Here is a 10,675-nt window from a genome sequence, read left to right as displayed (position 1 = left end):
GGTGCCTCTAGAGGTCTCCTTTGGACATGGTCAAACCACCCCCAACTGATGTTGGATAAGTTTTTCTTCAATTGGTGCTACCTCTAGGCGATCACGTATATCATCGTTCCGAACTCGGTCCATTCTTGTGTGACCGCAAATCCATTGCAATATACGCATTTCTGCAACACTCAGTTGTTGAACATGTCGAATCTCTTTTGTTTTAAATTAGACATCACAAAAGCCTTTGACTCGGTGCGCTGGGAGTATCTACTCAACCTCATGCAGAAACTTGGTTTTCCTTCTAGGTGGCGAGATTGGATTGCTGCTTTGAACATGGTAGAGGTCTACGGCAAGGAGATCTGCTCTCTCCCTTGCTCTTCGTGATTGCCATCAACCCTCTTCAGAAGCTAATTGAGCTAGCTACTGAACTTCAAATGTTAACAAGGTTGCGCGGTAGGACAGCCACCATTCGTACTTCAATGAACGTTGATGACACGGTGATCTTTGTCAACCTAGTTAAGGAAGATGTCACCACCCTGGCCAATATTTTAAATAATTTTGGTGAAGTATCAGGCCTCTAAACCAATTTCCAGAAGTCAACCGTTGTCCCGATTCACTACGAAGCCAATGATCTTGAGGATGTCCTTTCAGATCTTCTTGCAAAAAGAGGTCATTTTCTAATCAAATATTTGGGTTTGCCCCTTTCACCTAGAAGGCTCAAGCAGGATGATTTCCAACCTCTCGTTGACAAGGCAGTGAATAAGCTCACCTTCTAAAACGGGTGGCACATCAACCATGCTGGACGCATCACCCTCGATAAATTTGTCCTCACCTCACAGACTGTGTACTTCCTCACCTCCTTGTGGGCACTAAAAGCAACACTAAAGGAAATTGATTGCAGACGTAAACAATTCCTTTGGGCTGGGTCAGAAGCATTAACTGGAGGCAAATGCAAAGTGAACTAGCCACGTTCCACTAGACCCAAAGGCAAAGTGAACTAGCCACGTTCCACTAGACCCAAAGACTCTGGAGGGCTTGGAATTCTGCACTTGGGAAAATTTGCTAGGGCCCTACGTCTTCGATGGTTGTGGAAATAATGGGACGAAGAACAACAATTGCAAATTGGGCCGGATAACCCATGCACAAATAATGACAAGCTATTATTTGCAACGGCAACTTCAATTATTGTGGGAGACGGCGACAATATTTTCTTTTGGCACAGTGCATGGTTTCAGGGTCTTCGCCCTTGTGATTTTGCACCCAGCATCTACAAGTTATCTAGAAAGAAGAATAGATCATTGAAAGGTGCCTTAGACAACAACAACCGGATCCGTGATATCAACCTTCAACACGTAGGTTTTACCGCCCAAGTCTTCACTGAATATATGCAATTGTGGCGTGCAGTTGCGCAGCTGCAGCTGCAACCAAACTCAAGGGATGGAATCACCTGGAAGCTGACCAAAGATGGGAAATACTCAACGAGCTCGGCTTACAAGGCTCAATTTCTAGGCTCCTGCAAGACAAATTTTTGCTCCCTTATTTGGAAGACCTGGGCACCGTCAAAGTGCAAATTCTTCGGTTGGTTAATTTTAGGCAAAATAGCTGAATTCATCCTTGAACTATCGTGGTTGGCTCAATTTCGTCCCTCAACTATAAAAAACATCCAATTCAGTCCCTGAACTATAGTGCTGGGCTTAATTTCGTCCCTCAACTATAAAAACATCCGATTCGGTCCCTGAACTATCGTGTTGGGCTTAATTTCGTCCCTCAACTATAAAAACGTCCGATTCAGTCCCCGAACTATCCAAATCGGGCCAACTTCAATCAACGAACAACAGAGCTATGTACAGAAGAGAAAGTGACCACGAAATTCGAAGGAAAACTGACCAAATCAAAAGGAAATGCTCCCAAATTTTGCAGAGATGCAATTCAACTTACAACGAATCTATCCCCAAGAAATCATTGCTTGAAATTGATTCAAACTCCGGGGCTGCTCTATTTGGGGCAAGAACGGGAGAACAACGACGAACACAAAACTGCAAACACAAAATCACGAAAATCAAAATCAGAGACCTCGTGCATAGTGCACAGCGACGCCAGGGCCGGAGCTCGCCCGCACGATGGCGCCGGATCCAGAGCTCGCGCTGTGAAGCTAGCTCGCACTGTGCATGAGGTCTCTGATTTTGATTTTCGCGATTTTGTGTTTGCAGTTTTGTGTTCTCGTTGTTCTCCCGTTCTTGCCCCAAATCGAGCAGCCCCAGAGTTTGAATCAATTTCAGGCAATGATTTCTTGGGGATAGATTCGCTGTAAGTTGAATTGCATCTCTGCAAAATTTGGGAGCATTTCCTTTTAATTTGGTCGGTTTTCCTTCGAATTTCGTGCTGTACGTAGCTCTGTTCTTCGTTGATTGAAGTTGGCCCGATTTGGATAGTTCAGGGACTGAATCGGACGTTTTTATAGTTGAGGGACGAAATTGAGCCCAGCACGATAGTTCAGGGACTGAATCGGACGTTTTTATAGTTGAGGGACGAAATTGAGCCCAGCATGATAGTTCAGGGACTGAAATCGGACGTTTTTATAGTTGAGGGACGAAATTGAGCCGAGCACGATAGTTCAGGGACGAATTCGGCTATTTTGCCTTAATTTTACAAAACAGAGTTTGGACGTCGGATCGCTTGGCTGCCCGTAATTGGCCAAACTCTGGAAATTGCACATTGTGTTGTCAGTTGCTAGAGTCCGGCTTGCATCTTTTCCAAGATTGTCGTTTACAATGTGGGTCGGTGTACTTGGTCTACTACCTGTCAACGGGGTCCATGGCGAAAGTGTCCTCGAATAGTGGAATAACATGGTCCGTATTCACTGTGCGGACAGAAAATGTTTGCGCTCTCTGATCATCTTAGTGTGTTGGGAAGTGTGGAAGAAAAGAAATGCAAGAATTTTTTAGCATAACGACACAATAAATCAACAAGTACTAAACAAGATCAGAGATGAAGCGAGGCTTTGGAAAGCGGCCGGACCAAAACATCTGGCAACTCTTCTATCTTTTTCTTGATCATTTTCTAGGTATATTTTACTTTAGAGGCGTGACAGGCTAAAGCGCCTTGTACAGTGCTACTATGACCGTCTTTGGCTTTCTCTTTTTTAATATAACAGGCAGCTCTCCTGCCTGTTCGTTTAAAAAAATGCGATTGTTACTATTGCTAGTCCATCGGTTGATAGCTGCTGCACATGTAAATTTATTTATTGGTTGATCTGTAGAACTTTGTTCACAGACTTAGGACTTTGGTAATTAATGAAGTTCTTTTTTCTAATAAGCCCTTGTTTAGTTTCACCCTAACTTTCAAAAAGTTGCTACAGTACCTGTCACATCGAATGTTTGCGGCTCGTGCATGGAGCATTAAATGTAGACGAAAAGAAAAACTAATTGCACAGTTTGGTGGGAAATTACGAGACAAACGTTTTGAGCCTAATTGGTCCATGTTTGAACATTATTTGTCAAATAAAAACGAACGTGCTACAGTAGCCCCAAAATCCAAAATCATGGAACTAAACAAGGGCTAAACTGCAGGAAGAACAGGTCAGTGGTGAGCTGGAATGCCTGGTTCTTGCTCGTGACGGGCTTTGGGATGTTGTGGAAAATGAGGTAATGACCCTTCCACAATTCAGTCAGCAGTCTCCTTTTACGTAAAATTTGTATAATTGTATGAAAGCATCGCCTCACTGCCTTTACTGTTTGCTTTGGGGTTATATTCTTATTGCTCACAAAATGGGCAGCTATGCTCATATTGGTATCTTCACTTAATTAATAACAATGTTGTTGATGCTTTTATGAAAATAAAGGAAGCTGTTTCCCTTGGGAAATCAGAGGACGCGCCAGAGTCTGCAGCCCGGAAATTCTCGTGGCAGCGCTGACAATATCACATGTATTGTGGTCCAATTTCACCATGACAAAACCGGATGAGCCGTGTGGCGGCCAATTTCAGTTGTACCCTGCTTCAGGCTATTATTATCCTGCAAGCCGGGTGGTGGGGTTTCTCTCAGATTTATCGCTCATGTAGCAACTTCAACTCGTCCCATTGATTCTTTTGTTGTCTTATAGGAAACATTTGTTCCAACAGGTGTAATAGACATTTTCAATCTGATAATAATTTCTAATAAACGTGTGTTTGCAATTACTGTTTTGTGGAAATTGGTTTTCCTTTTGCCTTTGATAATAGAAAATTATTAGGTAAGTGGATTTTGTAACCAGTCTGCAATGTGCCATTGCTATGTATCTCTAATGGATAATCCAAGTTGGGCTCTGATGAATAAACCGAATATGCAATATAGGGTCTATTTGGCATAGTTTACAATAGCTTTACAAGTTATTGTGAGCGATTTTTTTCTACACATTTATTTTTAAGACAGTTTTATGGGTGAATATATTTTTCTCCCCCTAAGACATGAGTTGGATGGGGCTGAAAATAACAGCTTATTCTAGCTTCATCTCCGGTAGGTGGGCCCACTGTGCACAAAAGAAAAGACAGCTTCTGCCCGTGTGAGAGAATGGGGGCAGAGGGAGCACGCTCGCGGGGCGAAGACGACCGGGCGTGGCCGGCAGCGGACGCGGGATAGGGGCTAAAACAACGGAGAGGTTGATTTGCATGAATATTTAATGGTTAAGTTTTTGTTACAGTGATTAGACAGGCTTAAAATCAAGTTAAGTTTTTGTTACAGTGATTAGACAGGCTTCAAATCAAGAAATTAGGGGGCTGAGCCCCCAGCCCCCTGTGGATCCGCCGCTGCCGGCAGGGGCACGGCCGACGGAGTATGGCTCGCCGGAGTGTGGCCCGTCGGGGCGCCGTGGGGCGTGGCTCGCTAGAGCGCAGCCGCCGGCGCGTGGCCCGCCAGGGCACTGCTCGCCGGTGTGCGGCCACCACGGCCGGGCGGACACAATCAGACGCAGACGGGGGCGCAGCCGGACGCCGGACGCAGCGGGGGGCGCAGCCGGACGCGGGCGCCGCGCGGACCACCGGACGCAGCCTGCCGCCGGGAGAGGCTACCCTGCGGAGGAGGGGGCGGCGAGCTGCCGGGAGGGGTGCCGCCGTGGGGGCGCGGGCCGACGTGATGGGCGCCGCCGCCATGCCGTGCGCGCGCGCTGGCGCGAGTGCCGCCATCAGAGAAGAGCGCGCGGGCGCGGGGACCGTCGGGACGCGGCCGCCGGGCTCCGCGGCCACGGGGATGCAGCGGCGCGGTGGCCTTCATGGGCTCGCGTACGACTATACGAGGGGCATCGGGAGGGAGAGATGCACAGCAAGCGGAGGAAGAAAGAGCCGCCCGTGAGAAGATAAGGAAGAAAATAAAAAAAAAAAAGGAAAAGGGCAGTTTAGTCATTTTATTGTTTTTTTTTTACTACATCAAGCTGTGTTGTTAAACAAGTTTATAAAACAGCTTTAGCTTCAACAAAAAAAAAAAACGGCTTGTGAAACTAAAATCTAAAAAAACAGCTTCATCGGTGAAGTTAAGTTATGCCAAATAGGGTCATATGATGATGGGAGAACTTGTCGAGACGTCTAAACATAGCATTCGGACGTGTTTGGAAAGGTGTGCCCCCACCTGAATGCCGTGAACATTCTGAGCTATGTACTATGAAACTCCAATAACGATACAATTAAGACAGTCCGTATGGATGCCTCGCTCTGCTTACTCCTGCATGTGTCGCTTGCTCAACGACCCTCTCCATTATCCGGTCGTCCGTTAAAAAAATCACTCCCACACGCCTCGCCCTGTTTCGCTCCAGCACGCGGCGCACGACTGCCAGCCCTACCAGGTGTGGCGCACGACTGCCAGGCGCGACGGGCAGCCGCCTACGAGTCAAGGTCCTCGACTGTCGGCCCTGCCAGCCGCGGCTGTTGTTGCCTCCCTGCTACATCGCGCAGCCGCCATTGCCAGCCCGCCGCCTACAAGCGCCGCCGAGCCGCTGCCTACAAGCGTTGTCGGGCCGCTGCCTCTAGCGAATTCCACACACCGATACATGTTGCAAGCATATGTTTCAAGTATTTCAGAGACATGCTGCAAGTGTTTCATGTGGATGCTGCAAGTGTTTCAGAGGCATGTTACAAGAGTTTGTTCAAATGTGTCATTTGTTGTTGCAAGCGTTTTGATTTGGATGTTGCATATCTTTCACATATATGTTGCAAGTGTATGTTCTAAATATTTTAGTTGTTTCAGTTTTATATTGCAGTAAATGTTTTTATGTTGCAAGTGTTTGCATATGGTTCACACATATATTGCAAGTGTATGTTTCATCTGCTTTAGTCGAGGTATGGCCAGAGAGTCATAGGGGCACGGCATGGACGCCAGGGGATGGGGTGCGGCGGGCTAGGGACCGGTGGATGGGGCACGCTAGGGTCATGCGGACGGGGCGTGCTCGTCCTCATCCCGCCTCTCGGGTCCTGCCCGTGCGGAGAGAGAGGAGGGGGTCATGGGGAAGGAGTGGCGGACACGGCGTTTCCTCGGGCGCGCGGGCATCCGGACTCTCGCGGATAGAGAGGAGGGGTCAGGGAGAAGGAGCAGTAGCGCCCGCGGGCACACGTGATGGAGGAGGCATGGGCCGCGGGCATCTGGACATGCGTTTTTGTCCGGACGCTAGTATCCCATAAAACTCTAAAAGAAAAGATACCTCCTCTATTTGAAATTATAAATTATAAATCCTCTAAAAAAGGTACTTCCTCGGGAGTACTACGCTGTAGGTAGGAGTCGGAAGTAGATTTCAACTATCATAATTGGACTATTTTTTCATTTGGCTTGCAAATATCTTTAATAGTGTAGGGCGCACGCCATCACTCGCGTAGGCAAACTATGACTGAAGTGTAAATGTTCAAATGTGCAATATAGGCATGAAACTGAACTGATCCATGGATTTAGTATATCATGAATTGAAGACTTAGGAAAAAGCATTGGATCCTTTAGTCATCCCTGACTATATAGTCACAACAAAGTACTGCAATGAAGAAAGACAAACTAATCTACGTAGAAGAATCTCCATAATGGTAGGCAAATCCCTTTCATAATATACAAGGGCCTCAAAATCTGTTCAATCAGCTACGCATGCATATCTCACCTACATTTATGGTCATGGAAATCATGGTTCTATGTACTCTAACTGTCCTTTTGAGATCACCTCATGCCAACCTTCATTAGGACTCTCCTGGATAAGCAGACAAAAAGGATAGAAGAAGCTTAGGGGGAAAATTATGCACATGTAAATTTAAGTGGAAGCCAGGAGATGTTGATCAATGCCAGACCCTTTGTTGCAAGGCTCCGATATGTGCATTCTTAATGAGCAGTTTCTGGCCCTCATCATTAAACAATGGACGACTACAACGTCCATAATCCGTGTAGAGTCGAAGTTCTTTAAGACCGATATGACGAATCACACGAACTTCAGTGTTCACATCAATCTGAAAATGAACATCAAGCAAATATGAGATATTAAGGCAATTGAAGTGCATCCTAAATAACATGCAGTGTTACCTGTCTATGTATACCCAACCAAAGTAAATGAAAATTCCAGTAGATACATGTGTCGAAAAGAAGTTTCAAGTGCATATCATTATATCAAACACCATTGTTAAAAACAATTACCTCAATCAGTTATACATATATTACTGAAGTTTGTATATGTTAGTGTAATCTCACTCGTTGACCATCTATATACTGTAACTGGTTGAAGGTTAAACCTTTTGAACAATGTCCAAAATGCTACATTCAGTGTATCTTGTTGGACTGGCAAACATGCTCTAGTTTACAGTGATTAGTTTCTTTTGATGGGATGCCTTTCTCTAGTTGTTGAGATAGAAACTTAATTGTGCCTGCTGCCCAAATTGGCATTATAGATAGGAACAACTACCAAGCCTTTTTTTCTGGTAGGTAGGAACAACTACAAAGCCATTAATTCTCTCTGATGATGCTTTTGTCAATTGGTGATACTTGGCCACTGCTTGCTACAGTACATCTAGCAAAGGAAATCATAAAGACATAAAATCGTAGAATTTGACAACCATAGGTGTAGAAATAGAACCTAATCCAGTACACCTATGAGGAATATATGTTCTGTTAGTCCTGACTCTTAGCAGTAAAAAAAATAGAGCATGTGGTGCGGCGATATGCAGCCAATCTATGTATATTTTTTGTTTGCGAAATTATACACACTGTTAGTTTGTGATTTTGTGCTTGGGAGGAACCACCGGTTCCTCGCTGGAAAAATACTTACCGCAGCTATTAATTAAGAAAATTAATTAATTGTGCTTAAGGGCACTTTAGTACTTATCCTCTCCTATACAAAATCTCTAACTCCCTGAAACATCCACGAACGTGAGTCGCTTAAGTTTCAGGAAAGGACAAAAGAATTTGCGACCGACCGCAGCCTGTTGCTTCACTCGGCGTCTTCTTGAATGATGCTCAGCTCCCCCGCTTGAGCCTCGACGTCACCGCGGCGGCTGCAAGCTTCACGTCCTTCTCCACGCGGCTGCAAGCTTCTCGTTGAAGAAGACGTCGACCTCACCGTCGTCCTCCATTTCCTCGCGCATGGGCATGACGCGAACGGCCATCTTCTTGCCGCCGCCACGGGCACGGCGCCGCACGTGGCGCCTCGGCTTGCTGCTGGACGCGAGCGTCGTGGTCGCCCGCACGGCCAATGCGGCCATGTCAGCGGTGGATAGCGGCCTGTCGAGCATGGCCGCAGCACCTCGCCGGGGGCCAGTGCCGGCGAGCGATCGTTGAAGTATAGTGCGTCGGAGTTGCACACGAAGAACGACGACGCTGCGACGCTAGATGAGAAGCAGTTCCTTTTTCTTGATTCCTATTATACCTTCTAAATTTATTTAGAAACCAGTTCCAGATCGACGTATTTTTTAGTTCCGGCCCATAACTTAATTTCCTCCTATCTAATTCTTTCTATTTTTAAACCATCTGATCTAACGAAACAGATGACTCCCACTATTTCTAAGCACCGTTAAATTTCACTTAAAATAAAGCATTTCCTGTTTATTGATGTTGCCCTTTCATACTTGGAAAAAATTGACACAAATCACCAAATACCATGCACACAAAAGATTTTGGGGTTTAATGTATATGCTAGTTGAGTGCCCGTGCGTTGCTACGGGTTTCAAATCCAAACGACCTTGTATTTTTCAGCTAACACATATGAAAGAAATATCTTGTGTGTTTGATTGAGTACAAACATGGGTAACCTAAACACTTTGTGCGGTCAAACGTCTTGCAACCACATCTTGTAATTCACTTTGTTACTAAGCACCTCCTTAGAAGCCAATGATTAGAAATCTACCATCAACACCTAAATTGTTTACTTTTTAGATCCACCTTCAAACTAATATATGAGGCAAACTAAGATGCACTCCCATAAACATACATGGACCATGGTCAAGCAAGTCTAGTCGGTAAGCTGAGATCTTTTACCTGGGCCAAGATCAATATATTAGAAATCATTAACTTATTCAACATAAAATGCTTTGGTACATTCAATAGGAACCCATGCAAGAGCAAAACCTTTTTTTTGATTTGTAGCAATTTACATTTGGAACATGCTCGTTCAGCATATCTTCTTATTTCCATCAGATATTGCATCCATGCAAATTTGAGAGGGCATCACTCAGACTTTCTTTAAATGGGCTCTAAGGCCAATGGCACCTAAAATCGAACCATCCTACAAGGAAGAAACAGTGCATGAGACACTAAGCACAGGAAAGGGCCTGAAAAAAGTGCAAGATTATTTTCTAGTTCAAAGCTCATGGTCCGAACCTAGAACATGCTTCTTGTCAAGTGTAACATTCCGCTCACCATATTCTTTTAAGCTAGCAAATTAAAATAACTTGCTTCCTGTCAAGTGTAGTATTCCACCCACCATGTACTGGACTACAGGCGGCTCAAGCACTAAGATGAATATCACAAGCATCTTCTGAATAGGCATTGTCAAGCAAACAAGTAGTAAGAATTCCTACTCTTGCTGCTACCTTACCATTCTAAACAATCTACTTATAGGCATCAGAATTGGTATGGCAATGTCAAAACCTGTTAGATGAGCTGAGGCAGCCCTGAATGAGAATCAATCCATGTGAAGCTGGGCCCATGTCGACGATGCCCAGGTCTTGACGTCCTGTCAGATAAGAGGTATCATCGATCAACAACCTGTTGCCCTGGGAAAATTCAGGCAAAATAAAACAGATGCACTCACGTATGGAATATGGTGGTGAAAATTTAAATTATACTTAAATAAGGACCACATTCTAATGAAGATTATAAGAAATTGCGATCAACTGTACGTGCAGGCACACCCTCAAGTCCAGTAATCACCTTCCATGTACTACCAAAAAATTAAACTGAAATAAAGACCACATTCTAATGAAAACTGTAAATTGTGGTAAAAAGAAGAGTGTTTTACTTGTATGCCATTAAAAAAGATGGTCTAATCGTCTATGTCCCTAAAAAGTTTGATCTATCGTCAGTGTCCAAGCTCGAAAAACTTTTCTCTCTCACGTCATTCTGTCTATTTGCAGCACTAACGGTGTGAAATATGGGTGGCAAAGGACTTGAATGTCCCTGGAACTTTTGTTTCTCATGTGCCACTGCCTGCTGGGCGGCACCGTCCTGGACCTGTCCATCAACGGCCTCACCGGCCACATCCCGGCGTCG

At 45.1% G+C, this 10,675-nt stretch overlaps 1 long non-coding RNA gene across 1 annotated transcript; it reads right to left on the bottom strand.

Moving 5' to 3' along the window:
• Nucleotides 1-9,195: 9,195 nt before the first annotated feature.
• LOC136552347 (uncharacterized) lies at nucleotides 9,196-10,505 on the bottom strand. The gene is made up of 3 exons (XR_010782813.1): nucleotides 10,055-10,505; nucleotides 9,533-9,941; nucleotides 9,196-9,442 (listed from the first exon to the last, which is right to left on the bottom strand). It is a non-coding gene; the product is annotated as an uncharacterized lncRNA (long non-coding RNA).
• Nucleotides 10,506-10,675: the final 170 nt, after the last annotated feature.

This window comes from Miscanthus floridulus, chromosome 4 (assembly GCF_019320115.1).
Source record: "Miscanthus floridulus cultivar M001 chromosome 4, ASM1932011v1, whole genome shotgun sequence".
Taxonomy (NCBI): Eukaryota; Viridiplantae; Streptophyta; class Magnoliopsida; order Poales; family Poaceae; genus Miscanthus; species Miscanthus floridulus.
The sequence above is the reverse complement of the archived record's forward strand: the minus strand, read 5'-3'. Positions and strand labels throughout refer to the sequence as shown.